Source organism: Crocuta crocuta, unplaced genomic scaffold (assembly GCF_008692635.1).
Source record: "Crocuta crocuta isolate KB4526 unplaced genomic scaffold, BGI_CrCroc_1.0 scaffold18, whole genome shotgun sequence".
NCBI lineage: Eukaryota > Metazoa > Chordata > Mammalia > Carnivora > Hyaenidae > Crocuta > Crocuta crocuta.
In genome coordinates, this window is record NW_027532589.1 from 1,335,708 (window position 1) to 1,356,343 (window position 20,636).

The 20,636-nt window shown below is 39.5% G+C and overlaps 1 long non-coding RNA gene across 2 annotated transcripts; it reads left to right on the forward strand.

Moving 5' to 3' along the window:
* Window positions 1-8,682: 8,682 nt before the first annotated feature.
* LOC144244342 (uncharacterized) lies at window positions 8,683-20,434 on the forward strand. 2 transcript variants are annotated; one of them, XR_013338919.1, is made up of 5 exons: window positions 8,683-8,814; window positions 12,216-12,332; window positions 13,776-13,867; window positions 19,864-19,890; window positions 20,251-20,434. It is a non-coding gene; the product is annotated as an uncharacterized LOC144244342 (long non-coding RNA). The 2 variants fall into 2 exon arrangements; XR_013338920.1 differs by having other exon boundaries at window positions 13,779-13,867.
* The last annotated feature ends 202 nt before the right edge of the window (window positions 20,435-20,636 follow it).

The following is a 20,636-nucleotide window of genomic DNA, read 5'->3' on the forward strand; positions in this document are numbered from 1 at the left end:
TTGGAAACCTATGAATTTCACCTGAATGAGCCAGGGATAGACTACCAGAGGGTTTGAAACCATGTATGAAGATGCCCCAATCACTCAAGCCATGGAACCTACCAGCTGACTACTGATCCTTGAGCAATCTTACCTGAGATCAACTGAGATTAGTCAAGTCTGCCCCAGACTAGAAGAACCACTTAGCCAAACCCATCCAAGGCTATCAACCTGTGGCTTCATGAGCTAAATAACTGATTGTGTTTTAAGCTACTAAATCTACAAGTGGTTTGGTTCTCAGAAAAAGCTAATTCACATAACTATGGTAGTTTATTAAAATTATTCTTGTTGGGGCACCTGGGTGTTTTGGTTGGTTGAGGGTCTGACTCTTGGTTTGAGCTCAGGTCATGATCTCACAGTTCAGGAGTTTGAGCCCCTCATCAGGCTCTGTGCTGACAGCATGGAGCCTGCTTTGGATTCTCTCTCTCCCTCACTCTGCCCCTCCCTTGTTCACTTTCTTTCTCCCTCTAAAAAATAAATACACTTAAAGTTTTAATAAATTACTCTTGTTAACGTAACTGTCAAAGCAATGAATATTTTTCAGCCCTTTTCTAAGGAGATCATTTGTATCATCTGACAGTGTTGGTTACTATTTAAACATCTGTATTCTGGATTTCTGTAACATAGTGCCTTCTTCTACTGTAAGTTCTGCCCCATTCTTTCTCTATTTCCCTCATAGATTTTATTTTTTCTAGTTTTTCCTAGCCAGGTTTCAATCGTCTTGCCACTTCTCTCTCCACACACTCTCCTCGTGGCTCTCCTCCATTTTCTTCCTTGCAATGACCATCTGTACGGTTATGATAACATAATCTCTCTCTTTATACAAAAATTCTGCCTACATTACAGACTTGAATATGTAATGTGACACTTAGCTGACAGTGAGATACATGTCCCCAGGCCCTAAGATTGAACATAACCAGACTCTATAAACCTGTTCTTCTCTGCCACCTGCTGGCTGGCTGGCTACTCCTCCAATTCTCATCATGTCACAAATAGTCACCCAGCAGCCAGTTAGAGAAACCTGGGGGTGACACTGAACTCGACTGGACGCGATCCTTCACATCATATTCGTGTCCTCTCTGTGTCCATCCCTCTGTCCCAGTCCAAGCCTTCCATCTCTCTCTCCTGAAACACTGATAGCTTCTGGATTAGTCTCCCTAACTCTAGTTTGTTTCTCTTATAGCTGCCTTAAACTTAGCTGCCAATGGAAGTTATTAAAAGCAAAAGAAGAAGAAGAAGCAACACACTTTCAGAAGCTTCACATTTACCGCATCAGATTTGGCAAATCATAAGGACATACGCTACCACAATTGTCTTCTCTGCCTCTGAGAGGCATCATAAAATGATCTCTGTTTTAGTTCATGTTAAGTCTAGAATCCAACTCTGAGACAGCCACTACCATTGACGAGGAGGTAACTTTAAAGCTGAAATCTATTTGACTTAGGATTGTCAGAGGTAAACAAAGCTGGACACTAAAGTGTAAGGGCAGATTTTAATCATTAATAGAGAAAAGGATCTAGTATGAATTGAACTCAGTTTTGATTGGTCCGGAGGTGACTGGGTATTTTAAAGGTAGAGTGAGCAAGTAGGAAGAGAGGCAAACCGGGGCTCAGTAAAATCAGGAAAGAGAAAAATTACAAAGGATTGATTTGTGTAAATGCTGAGTAGGCTCACTGATGGCAGGCAAATAAGGAAGTTAGGATTCTGTCCTCCCACAGAGACTGAGAGACTGAGACAATATCCTCTCTGATGTTCCTATTTTAAAGGAATGACTGTCAGGTCCTTGAGAAAGATTGTAGGCTATACATATACAACCCAAAGGGACAGGGGAAAAACTCACAATTGAAGCCCCTTTTAGGAAGTGCTCTAAAGAAAAAGTGTTTAGGGCCTATCTTCAGATGTTGGCTGGAAGAAAACAGGAACTCCTTCTGGGACCCTTGAGTTTTCTCAGGCAGGTACTTTAAAGGAGACTAGAGTCATCCCAGTGATAAGGCTTTGAGCTGCCAGAAACTATGTTAGTGTTTGTTTAATTCTTTTAATGTGGGAGACGGTAAGTGGATAGAACTATTGAGTCTGAGGTTTTTATAGGCCAAGGTGGAGACCTAGTCAATAAGATGGATTAGAGGAGTCTGGCTAGAGGTTGGTCAAGGAGAAGAATCTCTGTCAAGATTAAAGTCTAAGCTCCTTAACATTATATTTTAAGAAAAGGGTAAGCACTTAGTAAATACTGACTGATTGTTCCAGCTGATTATATTGCTGCATAGCAAATAGCCTCCAAAGTCTTTACTTTATTCAAAATTATAATTTGGGCAAAGTGCTCTATGCAGCACTAGCTGGTGCAGATCGGCTGGGGCTGCAGCATTTATTGCCAGGATGGGTCATTTACATGCCTGGCACAGTGGTGCTAACATTAGGCTGGGGGCTCAGCCAGTGCAGTTGGGAAGGAACTTCTATTTCTGTGTAAGTCTCTGCATGGGGCTGGTTGGGCTTCCTCTCAGCATGGTGGCTGTTTTTTAAGAATAAGAATTCTGACAGACCCATGCTAGACAGAACCTGGGAAGTCTCAGAAGGTCACTTTCATCATACTTTATTAACCAAGCCAGTGATAAGGCCGGCCCAGATTTAGTAGGTAGGAATGGGGATGAGGAGAATGTCGAAGAATGTGTACCCATTTTTATTTTTTATCATTAAAAAAAATTTTTTTTATGTTTTATTTATTTCTGAGAGAGAGAGAGAGAGATACAGCGTGAGCAGGAGAGGGTGAAAGAGAGAGAGACAGAGACAGAATCCAAAACAGGCTCCGGGCTCTGAGCTAGCTGTCAGCACAGAGCCTGATGTGGGGCTTGAACCCCCGAACTGCAAGATCATGACCTGAGCCAAAGTAGGACGCTTAACTGACTTAGCCACCCAGGCGCCCCGATTTTTAATTCACTATACTGAATGTCTGAATAACGTAACCTATGAGAGATTTTATTAGCTGTCACTGTCCATATCTTCTGAATTAGTTTTTCCATTCCTTCTTGACCATTTTGCCCCCAAAATAAACAAAAATTCAACTACTCATTATTCCTCTCTTATGTCTTTCTTTCTTTGCCTCCCTGGTTCTGTTGATACTGTGTCCTCAACCCAGAATGTCCATCCCTTCTCCTACTATTCACTGTATATACCTCTGCACTTCTTTTAAGATGCAACTCTGTTTTCTTTCATGTGTCTTTTTATGAAAAATCGAGATGCTCTTCCCTTATGATTCTGTCCAACTCCATGTGGATCCTTATAAATATACCTGTGTACAGTTTTGCAGGTTTTTGATGATGTGCCCTTTTACCTTATTTGATGCCTTTATATCCCTAGCATTTAGCACAGTTCCTGATAATTATAGTCATTCAGTGGTTCTAAATTAAAAACGACAGCAACAACAACAACAGCAAAAACACAAGAAAACACTAACCTCCCCAAACTCCAATAATACTCATGGACTCAATATCATCTGAGAGTTGGTCATTCAGCCAGAATTATGATTCCAACATAACTAAAGGCTATAGACAACATTTTCTCTTATCTCAAGGAAATTTCCAAGGAGTCCTATACTTTATAGACAAGTGTTGTTTGACAAAGGGTTGTGAAATCAGGTTCACTTCTCTCTCAAATTCTGCCTGGTGCTATGATTATAGTGCCTAAGCAGCTTGAATTTCCTGGGCAAGAGTACACTGTGCAGTAATAATTCAGAAGCTGTTTTTTTGTTCTTGAAACATATGGTGCTAGCTAAGATTTATCTTGGGAAAAGCTGGTCAGAAAGGGAAAATGCTGAAGAGCTGAAATCTCTCCCAACAGCTAAGGAAACGATAGAGGGACACTGGCATCCTTCCTCGGAGAGCTCAGGCTCTCTGCCAGTTTGTGGTCCATATGTTGGACCCAGAGAGCTGCTTCCGTTGTAATAATAATTGCCTCAAGTTGTGTGGGGCTGATATTCCCCCAGAGGGCTCACGGTTTCAAGCATACCTAAATGCACTCCCTTAGACAACACGGCCTCAGAAAAATGGATTAGCACTTCTAAGAACAGAGTTTATTTTTATTCTTCCTGGTTACAGAGTTGCAGGTTGGCTCCTTGAAAAAGAGTTCTGTTTTTGCACCACAATGATGTTCAGTTGGGTGCAACATTTATTCTGGGGAGAACACATAGCAAAGAGTGTGGTAAAGGAGAAAATGCTGTCTCTTGCTTTATCTCTTGGAAAAGAGTTTGCAGTGGGGCTAAGGCTACCTGAAATGAAAAACATCTTGAAAGTACAGTCTGCATTTACCTATGATTTATTATTTGTTTATTTATTTGAGCCAATAGTTTGCCCATGAAACAAAAAAATTTACTTGGTTTGTTTTATGTGCTCTTTATATCTCTCTCTACAGATATCTGTAATTATTTGCTATATTCATCTACTCAACCAATCCCTTCCCCATCTCTCTTTCACCTCCTCCTTCTCTCCTCTCCTCTTCCATTCTCTCTCTATGCACATGTGTGTCTTTGTGTAAATATTAATTATATATGTATATGTAAATACACCTATAACTATATACCATTTGCATGTATGAATATTCAGTATAAGTCAGACTGTCCAGTTGAGTGGATACAATAAACCTATGAGTTGGATTTTATCCTCAGATACCTTTTAGGGAGAAGGGTGAGGGTTAGTTTCCTAGCATAAGCAGAAAAAAATAGGTTAGTAAGCATGTAAATATCATGTATTCTCTGGAGGAAATTTTAGGAAAGTATTGGCAATAGTAAAACATATACAGAAAGTTGAAGAAAAACACTACATTCAAAAAGGAAAAAAAATGCTAACATCCTATTGGAAGGAATGTTGTTATATGAATAATGCAACTTTACTTATAATAATGATTAACAATGGAGAATGATTGAAATAAAAAATATTCTGATTAAAATATTTTAATGGCTTTTAAAGGTAGTGCTATTCTTATCTACCTAGATGAGACTTAAAGAGGCTGAGAGAGCAAAGACTAGTGTGAATACATTCATAGCTACAATTTCTAATTAGCTTATCAAGGAAGGGCATGTTCTAGATAGGATACCCCAATTTCCTCTGTATATAATTTTGAGTGTGTCTGTGTGTGTGTGTGTGTGTTCACATCCATTCTGTTATGATAGCTGAAAGCATGCCATTTGCTGGAGCAGGTTAAATAGTTCCCCTTAAATATGAATATGTTTGGAAAACCCTTTTTCTAAAAGAATAGAAATGTTCATTTCAACCCAGTCATTTCCAAATTATAATAAATTACTCTAATCTGAATAAATGAGTTTGTAGTACTATATTTAGAAAATACATAGTTAAAAAGACACCTTCTAATAAAATAATTGTTCTCAGAAAGCTGAATTTTAAATTGAAAAATCTAAAGTAGCTGCAACCTGAATATTTGGCTAATGCCATTAAGATACACGGTAGGAAACCTGAGTGTTTCCCCCAACCTCCATCAAAAAAAAAAAAAAAAAGTGGTCCTCCAAGAATATATCCATATCCCATTTAAATCAGCCTTTCTTGTCTTGGCTCATTATAATGCTGTTTACACCCAAAATATTTTATAAAATATGTTTTATAAACAGCTAAAATATCTTACCTGATGCTATCGTTCAAACTGTGCTTTTAACCCATGGCAGCATGCACTGCAGATTATGTGACCTATTCTAATTTCACAACTATTAGCCAGTCACAGGGCTGACATTCTCAGCCAATTAAGTACTCTGTGTGTTCCAACTTGAATTTAATGTATTTTATTTATTTTGCCACACACCATCTACTGGTGCCGCCATTTGTCTCATGGTAAACAGGTTTGATCTATCATGGTTAAAAGAAGCACCTGCAAAATGGAGGAGCCCAGCTAAATACACTGGGTGTTAAAATAGTAGCATTATGATGTCTTTAGGTTCCTTCAAGAAAATGGCTGAAGGAAGAGATGAGTAACAAAGACTGGTAGAAAATGATGGATGTCAACAAAATTATTTGATCAATTAATGTAAGTAACCTCGAGCAGTGGTCCTAAAACTCAAGCAAGTATCGGAATCACTTGGAAGTCTAGTTAAACCCCAGAATGCTGTGTTCCTATTCAGTAAATCTAAGGTATGGGCTGAGAATATTTATTTTCAACAAGTTTTTAGGCGATACTGATGCTGTTAGCTGGGGAGCTCACTTTGAAAAACGGTTTCCTAGAGCAATAACTATTGAAGAGGGTCTTTCAGTCTAAATTTCATCAGAATAATTAAAATACTACTTTGAGAATTATTTCAGAAAAACAAAAAGTGGTGCTACCTGGCTAACACCCATAAGGAATAAAAAACAACACATGTAGAGTAGGGCTTATATTCATTTTGTATTGCTTTTCTACTGAATGATGAGTGAAATGTGGAGTGAACTTTTAGCCAAAATTAACTAAGAAAAAAAAATCTCAGTTCTAGCATTATCTGAATTCCTGCCCACAATACACTTCCACACTCATTACGACTCTCCTGTTTCGGCTACTCAGCCCCTGAGTAACATCCTGGAAAACTGTCATTATGAAAACCTCCTCTACCTCTTACGTTATAAATTCTGATATGCCACCCTCTCACCTCAAAGCTTCCAGACTCTGATTTCCATTTTTTCTCTTTTTCCCCTCTTTACTCAAGTTCTCAGTTCACTCCCTTCTGCCTCCTTGGATTTTCTGAAATCAAGTCATTGCCTAGAATTTATGGGTGAACATCACAATCATGAAAAAATAACTATTTCTTTCTATGTTAAAAATGTCGCTGTTTTCTTGTCATTTTTGCACATGGCCAAAATGATCCAATCGATGGGGGCACCTGGGCGGCTCAGTTGGTTAAGTATTCAACTCTTGATTTTGGCTCAGGTCATGATCTCACAGTATGCAAGTTCAGGCCTCACGTGGTTTCTGTGCTGACAGTGTGGTGTCCACTTGGGATTCTCTCTCTCTCAAAATAAATAAACATTTTTTAGAATAAGCAAAACAATCCAATCTTTTGACTTCTATAGTACTGATCATTGCTAGAAAAATATGATACCGCCATCATCTGAACATGCAACTGGAAATGGGTGAGCTCCAATATTAGTTGGGCAGGAGTTTTATATGCCCCTGATAAGCATCTCCTGTCGTTGTCCACAGTCTCGACTTCAGATTCTCATCACTGAAGTCCCTTTCTCACTAGTGACAAGGGAGGATTAAGGAAGCCGACAGGCCACAAATAAACCCTCCCACAACCAGGTGGGATATGTGCGCTATTCCTCCGGCACTCCTGGCTGCCCAAGAACAAAGAAAAGGGGAAAAACAAATGATTCACAGATAGAGATCATATTCCTGCAGGAACTAAGTCTCCATCTCCCTTCCATAGTGATGCGGGAAACAAAGGCAGAAGGAAATGGCAGATAGAACTAAATTTCCTTATATCCTGCAGCCCATTGACTAATACTTGAGGCTGTCAGAGTAAAACGTTTCTCCAGGAGCTCCCTACTGTCTTAATGTTAATGCTTTGCTAGAGGGAAAAACAACCTTAACTCGACAATAGCTACGCCTCCGGTATCCTGTGAGACTTTAGCACATGAAAATCTCACTGGAAACTTACATGACATGACAACCCCCTCCCCCCAACTCCACAGTATAAAACCAGTCCCTCAGAGTCCCAGAGAAGCTCTTTCTGCCCACAGGGCCTGGCCTCTCTTGCTTCAATAACATCACTTTTTTGCACCAAAGTCGTCTTCAAGAATTCTTTCTTGGCCCTCAGCTCCAGACACTGTGAACCCCACCGTTACCCCCCAAAAAACTTCATCAACTTCCTTTTCTATCACACTGTGAAAAAAGAGTTTCCCTCCCATGCCAGCCACATAAAATAATAATAGTAGTAAAAATAAACAGTAGTGTTACTAAGAGCCACCGGTCAGTTGTCCCTTTCTACTTCCTTCACCCATCCCTATGCTGGTACTTCTGTATACACTAGTCTTGAACAGTCTCATTGCTTCCTGCATCAGAGGAACACAGAGCAGAAACAAGAGCCAACAGAAGGGTAGTGTTGGCTAAGTACCTCCATTTCACTTTATATGTCCCCTCACCAGGGGAGTGCCTGAGAAAGTAGGCAACACTTAAATGTTCAGAAACAGGACCCATTGTTTGGTTTTAAACCAAAACCAAGACCTCACCCAGTTGACGCCATTTCTTTCCTGGCCTTGAGGAGCCTGAAATTAAGTCCTCCATTAAGAGCAACCTCGGGCTGCACATAGTAGCCCCAATTCCAAGGAAAGCTTCAGCTGAAGCCACCCTCGGACCACCCTCGGATCAGCCAATCAAAAGAAACATGTAACATTCCTGTGGTCTGAGTCAGGGCTGGGAACTGCAGGTAGTTTACTCTGTACAAACTAGCCAGTCACTCACCGCTTGCCTAAACCCCACGTAGGCCCTTTGAGCTCACCTCATAATTGGTCATTTTCAAAGGATTCTCAAAGGTCATGATTGGGTCCCGCCAAAAGTAATGGACACCTCACAGATACTGAATGGTCAAAACTGTTACCATGGGTGCTGTACAATTATGACTGGTGCTTATGTGATGATGCATCGGTGTTGGCTCCTTGGAGGTCTCTGGGGACTCGCGATTCGGGCACAGCAGACTGTCTCCTCAACTAGACTGTGCACTTTTGGTTCCCTGTGACCCTTGCCTTTCATCTCTGATTCCAACAACGAGCTCAGGAGCTGGGACATCACAGGGACTGCTCAGGAAATGAATCAGTGGGTCATTCCTCTTGTTTTCATTGTTCTATTTTTTCCTGATTCTCACTTTGTGCTCCATAGTTATACCCCTTCGTTTCTCTTCTTCAACATTGTGAATTATGTTTCATTTCCTCATCCATTTGCCAAATGTTTACATCTTGTTTTTTTAAATGTAAGTAAGACATAAAAGTAGAAAGAAGGGGCACCTGGTGGCTCAGTCAGTTAAGGGTCCAATATTGGCTCAGGTCATGATCTCTTGCTGTTTGTGAGTTTGAGCCCCACATTGGGCTCCGTACTGACAGCTCGGAGAGCCTGCTTCAGATTCTGTGTCTCCCTCTCTCTCTTCCCCTCCCCTGCTCATGCTCAGTTTTTCTCTCTCTCTCTGTCTCTAACATAAAATAAAACATAAAAAAATAATTTTTTTAAAAAGTGCAAAGGAGAATTCTACTCACCCAGAGGTAACCTTCACTAGCATTCATTAAATGACATTCTGAACACAACTCTATGCATATTTAAAATTTGCAGCCCCTGGGTCTCAAGCTGGTTTCTTTCAGCATTGGATGGGCTGGTAGTGAATGCCACCTGGAGTAGCTATTTGAAGATGAATAGAGGGCAGAGTGAAGTGGGGGAGAGAGGCACTTGCCTGTAACAAACCACAACTTCCATTCAGGTTTGTTGTTTGAAACCCCCTCTCACAAATCTATTATGACTTCCTATTTAGGGACATCTCTCTGTTCAGCGTTTGGCTTTTAGGGCAAAACTGCAGCTCACCGTGAAGTCCTATGATGTAATCAGATCATCAGTGCCTCCCCTCCATCTTAGTCTCTAAGTCCAGCCACCTCCCTGTGCTAGGAAACTGGAAGAAAGACAATACAGTGACATCACAGCAAGGATCCACCTTAGGAGTTTCTCTCCTGTTGTACCTTGTGTTTTCGAGTCTTCTACACAGGTCACTCTCTCTTCCTCCTTCAAGCCATGGACACTCTGGACTTTGTCAACACTCTCCACCAAGAATTTTTGAATCACCTTTTCAAGACCACCTTAGTCTCTTTTAGAGAAGTCTGCAGTTACCCAAAGTCTGAAGGATAAGTATCAACTTTAAGCCACCATGCCCATTTTGGTCCAAATTACAGCGTATGACGCAGATATTTTTAATGTTAGCTTTTCAGTTAGGGTTTTTTTCTTAGCACTTTGAAAAAAGATGTGTCCCCTGTATTCCCCCCGTGTGTCTATATTTGTTCAGTGAGACTGAAGGGAAGGAGTAGAATAAAAATGACTTACTTCTGCCATTTTTCATCGGAAGCCTGTCAAATTGCTTTGAAATTATCTTTATGAACAATGTACTAGAGAGGCAGAATTCCTTTTTTTTTTTTTTTTAAGTTTATTTATTTTTGAGAGAGACAGATTGTGAGCAGGGGAGGGAAAGAGAGAGAGGGACACACAGAATCTGAAGCAGGCTCCAGGCTCTGAGCTGTCAGCACAGAGTCCGATGTAGGGCTCGTGACCTGAGCTGAAGTTGACACTTAACCTAGTAAGCCACCCAGGCGCCCCTTCTTTTTGTTTTAATTTGTTCTGCAGCTCAGTTCAGTTTCTCTCCTCTCAAAGTGTAGAGAAGTGCCCCCTTACCTGTGATTTCTTTCTCTGCAACTTTGTACCTCCCATAGACAGCCTTACGACACATGATCTTCCTTCTGATGAATTGTCAAAAGTCAATAGTAAGCCGGATTCTGATGTCATAGGACCTGTGTCATTTACCTCATTACTTTCGCATTTTATCATCTCAGGTCACCACAAGAAGGGTAAATGTAGGACAGTAAGATATTTTGAGAGAGAGAGAGAGAGAGAGAGAGAGAGAGACCACCTTCACATAACAACGTATTATGTACAGTATATGTATATAACAGTATATTGCTATAATTGTTCTATTTTACTGTTATTCATCATCTCTTACTTTGCCTAATTTCAAAATTAAACTTTATCATAGGTGTGTATATACAGGAAAAATCACAAAATATACAGGGTTCAGTACTATGTATGGTTTCAGACATCCACTGGGGGTCTTAGAATATGCCAGAGTCCAGCTCCAGCGGGTCCAGGGATCCCTGAAGGATGAACAGTGTTGGCAAGAAGAATGAGAGAGCTCCGGGATTCTTTCTAATCACCTGGCAGGCATCTCTGTCCTGTCAGTTTCAGTGTCTTTATTTATAGGTCAAACGATAACATGACATTAGAAGATAGAATTTTTACAGTGGCTAATTATTTGTGATAAGATGCTTTGATCAGCGGAAGGTGTACAGAAACAGGTTTTAGAGAAGCATTCCACCCCATTTGTTCTTGACGTCAGTCTCCCAAATTAAGATAGTAACAAACTTATCTTATTTTGCAGTAGGCCTTTGACAATTTTTATGACTTTGTTTCCAATTAACAGGCCACAAGCGAGTCACGTACTTAAAATGAGGTTGAGTAAATCTTACCAGGCTTGTTATTAAGTTGTTTGAGCAAGCCTTTTCTTTGATGCTGAATGTGCAAGCACCATGGGGGCCCTAAATGTGTCAGCCTTTGTATTTGGGTTTATGTTTTAGTTACTCTTATCTATCCTCATCCCAGCTGCCAGTGTAAGGGAGGGTATTTGTGGAATACAGGCCTTGAAGAAGGGACTGCTATCCTTCACCAGTTAGCAAAAGTATATGTAGTAACTTATGTTCTGCCCTTATCTGTACCTTAACTCTAAATTAGACTCTTTGTCTCTGGGCCAGACTTAATTGTCCAGTTATATTCCTATGGCACCAGAAAGCCAACCGTACCTTAAAGAGTTTAGCTCATTTCCAATACATAGAATAGCCTCTTCGGGTGCCTTTACCTTTGTGTCTAGTTTTTTGTCTATGATTTCTTGAATAGCTAGGGCATGAGAAACAGTTTTGGTTAGTTGACTTACATGTTGAGCTGTATGAACCTCTTGGACTAATGTAATGTAGAAACAGAATTGTGCACATCAGGGTCAATCTTTTATGAGTGAGGGTCATTAGCCTGTTCATAGCTCGAGGTAAGTATCGAGGAAAACAGGACCTGCCAGAGGTATTATGTCTGTTCCCATAATTACAAAAGATGAAGTTCCTACAATAATTTCCTTCACACGGTGCAATCATCATACAAGGGCCAGAATAAGGGGACAAGTCACTCCCGATACGAATCAACAAGGTACCTTGGGGATCGGTGCTAAAGCAGAAATAATTGAGTGGGTGTGGATATTGGTCGTCATCTGGCGGCAAGAGGTGGCACAAACTTGCCTTAACCTCATAAGGGGTTTTCTCAACTAGCGAGTTCAGAAATGGCTCCTGACAAGAATATACTCTCCGTGGATAAGGGACTACTGCACATGCAGCCCACCTGACTCTGCCTTTTGTCGTCTGGTGTCATAGCTTGTTTGTCATCCGGCACTGAGAAAAGCACCGTGTTATCAGTATAAACTGGAAACAGTCACGATGGTGCTCTGAGACCTTCCCGGCAACACCGTTAAATAGTGATCCTCAATCCAGGTACCCAGAGATACTGCTACTAACAGTAGTGCATGCATCATGCCAGACAGTCTGCTGAGGGCTTCTGTGCATTTTAATCACTTCACAGCCTGGGACTTTTTTTTACACAGACACTTTTTTTTTTTTTTAAAGTAGGCTCCAAGCCAGCGTGGAGCCCAATGCGAGGCTTGAACTCACGACCCTGAGATCAAGCGTTCAATGCTTAACTGACTAAGCCACCCAGGTGCCCCATATAAGTTTTCAAATAAAGAAACTAAACCAGGAAAGCTTCCATAATTTGTACTACTTCCTCATACTAATAGATGGTGGGCTCCCTCTGTTTTACTGCAGACTATATTCTTGAATACCATCCAAACTAATACTAAATAACTCACTTTGCAAACAATTTGTGTCTCTTTATCATGTGATTCATACATTATCACCTCACTAATTTGTTCATTTTATTCCTCATTTCCACAATGGTTCTGCCACTCTTTTTAACATAAAACATCCCATCCAGTTTTAAAGAGCTAGTTTATATCTCATCTTGGATCTTGCTCTTCCCCTGATTACTCAGCAAGATGTAGTATTTCTTTTTTCTGTTCTACAAAGGTATGTCTATTTCTAACACTTATTTTTAATGTATCAGTTCATGTTAGAAAAACACATCATTTTAGGTCTGTCTTTAGGTCTCAAGAGTTATACTTTGCTTGTCTTACCCTATCTGGTACACGATTGTTACTCATTTTTGTTTTCAGTACTTGATTTCAATAAATAATGTGAAGATAGATGGCATGATAAAATGGAGAAAAATAACATAGCACTTGAAATAAGATTTGAGAGATACCTGGGTGGCTCAATTGGTTGAGCATCTAATTCTTGATTTTGGCTCAGGTCATGATCCTAGGGTCCTGGGATTGAGCCCTGCCTCAGGCTCTGCACTGAGCCTGTAGTCTACTTAAGATTCTCTCATTCTCTCTCTCTCTCTCTCTCTTTATCCCCTCTCCCACTCATGTTGTCTCTCTCTCTCTCTCTCTTTCTACTCTCTAAAATAAAAAAGAAAGATTAAGTTTTATTCTAGCATACACTAGCTATGTCATATATATTGCATATATGCAATATATTGCATTATATATTCATATTCATATATTCATATATTGCATTAGAAAATGCAATGGGAGCCATTGGACCTCATATTGTCCTCTGGAAAAATGGTAAAAATAATAACAATACGGGATTACTTTTCACTTTAAGAGAAAATCAAATAGAATAATGGATGTAAAAGTCTTTTATAACTTATAAAATGCTACGTAACTGTACTTTATCATCATTACTAAAAAACAAGTTAATTAACTACTTAATGGACTTTTAGGCAGGTATATATTGGAGAGTAAAAAAAAAAATCAAAGCTGAGACTGTGAACCTGAACTACAGTTGTAGTTGTTGAAACTGTCTTTCCTTTAGCAGAAGTTACCTGGCCTGGCATTGTCTCAGGGGGTTCTTACCACCCATTAAACTAAAAGGCTAGAAGATGAAAATCAGGAAAAATTGTGGAGGTAAGGTAAAAGCCTAGCTGGAATTCAATGAAACAAACCAAGATAAATAAAAACCCACCTTGGAGAAGAGATAGAAAACCTATGGAATCTGTTACTGATAGACTACACAGGGAAATAGAGTTATATAAAATCGTGTTCATTTGAATCAGCTAATGTGGGTTGAGTCACATATACATATGGTATGCATCACAGATCCCCAATCACTATTGTAAATATCAACAATGAGTTATATGTCAATTTGACTAATATAAAGAATATAGTAGGAGCACCTGGGTGACTCAGTCAGTTAAGTGTCTGACTCTTCATATAGGCTCACATCAGGATCTCTTGGTTATAAGATGGAGACCAGCATCGGGCTCTGCACTAACAGCACAGAGCCTGCTTAGCATTTTCCCTTTCCCTCTCTCTGCCCCTCCCACACTGTACTCTCTCTAGAATATAATAATAATAAAAATAATTTTAAAAATAACATGAAAAAGAAGCAAGAGTTATTAGAGACCTGTCCAACAGAAAAGAAAAAATTCTGTAGATACACAACAAAAAACAAAGAAACGCACCCACCCCAAGAAAAGCAGACCCAAAAGCAAACAAAGAATTGGAGGAAGGCAGCCTTTGACTTTCACGGGATACAGACAGAACAGCCAGACTGAGTGGCTTTTTAATAAAGCTGCTGAAAAATTCCTTTCCATCACACTCCCATTCTTCCAGAAGAGCCCTTCAAATGGAAAACAAAACTTGTGCACCAGGTTTAACTTGCAGAGTCATGGTTTTCCTACATTCAGATCAAGGCAATTCAAAACTCACTTATCAGGGGTGCCTTTGTAGCTTAGTCAGGCAGGCATCTGACTCATGATTTCTGTTCAAGTCGTGATTTCATGGTTTGTGAGATGGAGAGATGTGTCCATGTGCAATGTGAGTGCAGAGCCTGCTTGGGATTCTCTCTCTCTCTCTCTCTGCTCCTCCTTTGCTTACATGAGGGTACTCTCTCTCTCTAAAAGAAATTAATAATAATTAACATTTAGAAAAAAGAATATACCATAGTGAAGGACTACACTATTATTTGCCAATTCTAAAGGACAGTTAACATTGAAAATGAAACTTTCTATGTTTAATCCAGACTTTAAAATGCATTGTTATACAAAAGTTATTTAGTTTGCTTTAGAGAGAAACCAAATTTGGAGAAATAACAATACTTTCATGTCACATACTGTCTAGGAAACAGTATATACCTAATAAATATTTGTTGAGTGAATCAGTGAAGGCAGCCCCTGGACTGTAAGCAGAGCAGCCTTTCTGGGTAAAAGACTGAAACAAGGATTCTTTTGACCCATGAATGCTGGGACATTAATTATATTTAAAAAGTAGAATTCTAAAGAAGCATAAACTTCAGGGAAATGCATAATATGTCACCTAATATGTTCATTGTTCTACTAAGTGAATTTCTTGGCATTTATGAGAGTGTATCTTGGCTCTGTGTGGACACATTTGTGAACCACTTTAAATAGATCATCTTTTTCTTTTTAATTTTCCAACAATGGAGAAATTCTGCTTTGTGTTCATGAAATATACATTTTGAAAGATATTTTATGAAACTGAATAGGTAATTTGGGGATTAAAAATGTCACATATGTTACTGTGTGCTTTCTTTTAAAACTGAGTGGCAGACTGTGAGACTTACATACTGTTTTGGGTTTTTTTTTAGGGGTGTCAGATAACTTTGAAATATTAAGAAGTAATTTGTGAATGATAGAGCTCATGGTTTTATTAAATGAAAAGGGAAAAAACGTTCATATAGTAGGTTTAATCACTTATTTTACATAGTGATGTGCCAATTAAAATCAAGTACATGCCATTCAAATAGGTTTATTCTATTCAGAGTTAAAAATATGACAGCTGATGACCTTTATGGTTATGTTTTTACTGCAACAAAAGCTTTGTGGATGTTATTCAGTTTCTAGTGTGAACTGACTGAAAATGATAAAAGGAGTCAAATATCTGGACTGGGTATATGTCTGGGGAGAGAGAAAAATTATTTTCCTATCTTTGGCAAATTTTCTCATTGATCATAAGAGTCAAGAGGCAATCCTCAAGGCTGTAACTTACAACAGGTGGTAAACTACTTCAAATGCAATACATAGAATGAAATGTAAAGGGGATATTCTTTGAGTAAAATGGAGAGGTTTGATTGAATTTTGAGCTTCCTGCCTTATTAAATTTTACATCCCCTGGACCTAGCACAATGCCTGTTATGAAATAGGAGCTCTATGAGTATTTACTGAAGTTAACAAAATTTGACAATCACAATTCAAGTGTAGTTGAATCACCTAAGCAATTAATTTAGCTTAACTAGTTATACTTAGCTAATGGTGACAAACAGCATTAAATGGGCACAGAAATAAATATACCAAAGTTTTGCAAATATTTTCTGTAAAGGACCAGATAGCAAGTATTTTAAGCTTAGAGTACCAAAAAGCAAAATTGAGGCTACCATGTGGTATCTATATTACCTTATTTAAAATGTAACCAGTTAAAAATCATAAAGACCCTTCTTAGCTAACAAGCCAAACAAACACAGGCAGCAGGCACATTTGGTTCTTAGACTGTAGTTTCCTGACCTCTGAAGTAGATCCTTGTGCAATAAATTTGAAGATTTCGTTCACGTAGGTGACCCAAATAGTTCTGTAGATTCAGTCCTTCATGATGCAAATTTACGGACAAAATGATAATCAGGTGATGGATTGAAATCAACTTCCTATGAATTTAAAGTAAACAATTGAAACGAATTGTTTAATTAAACCTTTCTGTCCCACATAAGTTAGGAAATTCTGGGAGCTATGTGGGTGATGTGGATAATAGGGCTTAAATAAGTGTGGAGATTCTACCAAGAATGACGTCTTCAGAGGAAAGAAAAATCGGTGGAATTAAAGTGCACCTTAGAAAAAGGATGGATTTAGATAAAAGGAACATATGCTTCCTAGCAGTAGGAGGAAGTTCATAAGCAAATGGACTTTGGAAACAATGTGAGGGGGGAGTTGAACTAACTCTCGCCCGTAGTGACTAGTTGCTCTACAGGCATGACAGGTCATTGTCCTTGAGGTCTGACTTTTGACACAAGAGTATCTAGCACTGGAAAATGTTAAACACAGTGAGGTCTGTTCAGGAAACTGCTTCTCTTTGCTGAAAGGAATTCTGCATTTCTAACCAAACAACATGTGTAATAAAACACGTGAGCAATGGAAATGAACTGTCATCAACTCATTTCTGTGTTTTAACCAAGATTAAACGGTGGTCCATTAATGCTGTATTATAAAAGCTGTCACATGCCATTTTCCAAACTGTAAGGTATCTTATGATATAGTACCTTCAAGTGGCATAATAATAAAATTTAAAAAACTATAAAGGTGGGCAAGGCCCTCAAACTTTCTGAGCCTTAGCTTTTTCACAGGTCAGGTGAAGAGACTTTACCAAATGATTGCTAATGAGCTATTTATCTTTGAAATGCCAGGAAGCCACAAGCTTTCTATAAGTTAAATATCTAAAGTGCAAAAGTACTCACGAAAGTGCCCAAGGTACGCAGATGTAAACATATGTACTTATTCCACACCTAGACCCAGAGTTCCCAAACTATATGTCAAAGTGCCCTAGGGGTATCACAGTGAACTTACAGAGACATTTGTCAGACACTGTGCAAACTTTTATATGGAGATACAGGTTTCCCTCACTTCCCGAAAGTTGGCCTTTCATATGAAATTGCTCATCAGCCACAATGGCATCAAGCAAAGCCGTAGTTACCATTGACTTATGTGGACAAAATCTTTAAGTGCTCCCAGAACCAAAAAGTAACCTCTGTTAGGCTTTTCTGATATCAAACATCATTAGGATATGCCAATATCTTGTTTACATGTATACAATACAAATAAATAAAATCTCTCAGCAAACATGTTGAGAGACATCATTCTAAGCTCCGGCATCTTAGTGCTGACATGCTCAGTGTCGATCCAGGGGAATAGCTTGGCGGAAGCTCACAAGCGGCTTGGGTCCCTGCTGCTTCTACAGCAGCTCTTTGCAAAACAAACACCAGACACTATCCTTGCTTTCCCCCGCCTTTATTTTATTTTATTTTTTTGTATAAGTGAAAATCCTCTTTAGATTTCTTTTGATTACAGAAGACAGGTAGTAGTGGAGGTCTTTTGTAAAAGCAAAGTGGCATAACATGAAGTTGCAAAATGTGGGAGGTACCTGTAGTTTAGTTCCAGCTCATTCCTTTAAACCATGTCCTGCCAGAGGCTGGCTCCAGCAGGTCCAGGGGTCCCTGAAGGATGGGTGGTGTCAACGAGGGAGGGATGAGAGAGCCATGAGAATCTTTCTGTTCACCAGGCAGGCATCTCCGCTCTGACTGGGGCTCAACTTTATTTTATAATTAAGTGTTTGGGGGACGGCACCGAAGTGGCATTTGCCTTAGACAATGATTTCTGATGACAAATTTCTTTGATATGTAAGATTTCCCAGAACATAGATTTGTAGAAGACTCATGCATAACCTTTATCAATAGTGATTGAGGAAGGTGATTTAGATGCTTATCCTATGGGGGAAGGAAGGTATCTTTAGCATACAAGACAACGTTTTTAGCATAAAAAGGGTGAAGTTAGTTCTTTGTGAGCAGGGGTCAATAGCTTGTTTGCTTAAGGAGAAGTATTAAGAAAAACGTGTCTTTCAGGAAAAACAGTGTTTGCTCCCATAGTCACAAGAGAAGAAGTTCCTACAATAGATTCCTTCACATGGTGCAATCAGCATATTCAAGGCCAGAATAAGTCACTCCGAATACTGATCACAAGATGTCTTGGGGGGCTGGTGCTCCAAGCAGAAACAAGTTGTTATCCTCTTTCCAGCCTCCTATATGTTTGTGGAAAGTAGGCCTTAGGGAAGGGACTGCCATACATCACCAGTTAGAAAAGGCGTAAGTATTAACTTAAGTTCTGCCCTTATCTGTTCCTTAACTCTAAATTAGGCTCTTTGTCTCAGGGCCAGGCTCAATTGCAAGTCTTTGTATTCTTAACCCCCTATATTATCTAAGGCTTGGGTCTACAAGGCCCATAGGAAGAGCCTTTTGACAATCATCCACAGAGCTTTCATCTAAAATCTCTTTTGAAAAGGCAGGAACATGCTTTTCCTTATGAGGAATCTGTGTGGGGAATATCGGTCTGATCTGGAATATTGTGAGGCCTGGTCAAGACCAGCAGGCTCATTTCCAACATGAGCCAGTAGTACCAGAAGGAGATACCAGTTTTCGTTTCTCATGGCAGGAGCTGTGCAAACACTGCCATTTCCTCACTGTGACTGTCATCCAGTGAGGCCGGTGCGGCTTCCAGCGATGTCCTTGTAGGAACTGGCTTTTGGGCAGTTGCTCTGACAAACAGCGGGTACCATGTGAAAATCAGCATGAAACAGGAAGTGAAGGGCAGTGTGTCATCTGATTCCAACTCTTGAGAAGTGGCACAGTGCTCAACAGGTTGTTAGGACATAAACAATTGTTACTTCTTTTTTAAATTTTTTTTCTGTGCATTTATTTTTAAGAGAAAGAAAGAGCATGAAAAGTGGGGGAGGAGGAGCAGAAAGAGGGAGACACGGAATCCACAGCAGGCTCCAGGCTCTGGGCTGTCAGCACAGAGCCCAATGCAGGGTTCAAACTCACAAATGGTGAGATCATGCCCTGAGCCATAGTCAGACGCTTAACCGACTGAGCCACCCAGGCGCCCCAACAATCATTACTTCTTAAAATTATTACTAAGTCACTAAGCATGCTGTGAACCAAGAAAATTTGGGACCCTCTGATATGATATGTACATCATTTCTGGGTCATGTCCTTCTAGCACATTTGTTTTCCTAAGGTTTACTAACCCAAATATTAAGTATATCTGTCAGAGTAATTGTGATTTAAAAACTCAATCATATTTGCTTTTTTTCTGCACTGTTCTAACCACAATACCACCTTGAAGTACAAAGCAACTCCTGACCCACAAGAGGTAAGGATTTCTAAAGAATTGCATGCAACCCTAAAAAACCATTTTTGCATAATAATATGATAGTAGTGGGGAGGGCAAGGGATGGAATTTTAGTCATACTCAGGAGACATTACTTTCATTATAAGTTATTATTATTATTATTATCTTAGAGAGACAGCATGAATGCAGGGAAGGAGCAGAGGGAGAGAGAATTTTAAGCAGGCCGTTTGCTCAATGTGGAGCCTTCTGTGGGACTCCATCCTACAACCGTGCGATCAGGACCTGAGCAGAAATCAAGAGTCAGATGCTCAACTTACTGAGCCACCCAGGTGACCCTAATTATAATTTTTAATACTATATTATATTTCCATTCATTCCTAGGAGTATGATGAGAATTTAGAAATGTGGGATGCCTGCTAGATGGAGAAAGAAAACAAGCAGAGAAGATTCGCTGGGGTTTAAACGTCTGAACAGGCCATCTATAGGAATTTCTTAGGGTGAATTCCCATTAGTGAGTATGATTTGTGAGCAAGCAATCATTAAAATGTGAAAACTTTTGTGAGTAGGTAGTATATTGTCCTTTCCATGAAGGTATGGGTACTCCTTGAGGAGAGGAGAATTTGAGACCTTTAGATTTTCCTAATATACCAGTTGTCAAAGATTGAGATTCCTGCTAGAAAAAACTCTAGTGTCATAAGTAACTGTACTCAGTATACATGGGAAACTAAACCCAGCAGAAATCAAAATATTGGCCAAAGTAACACACA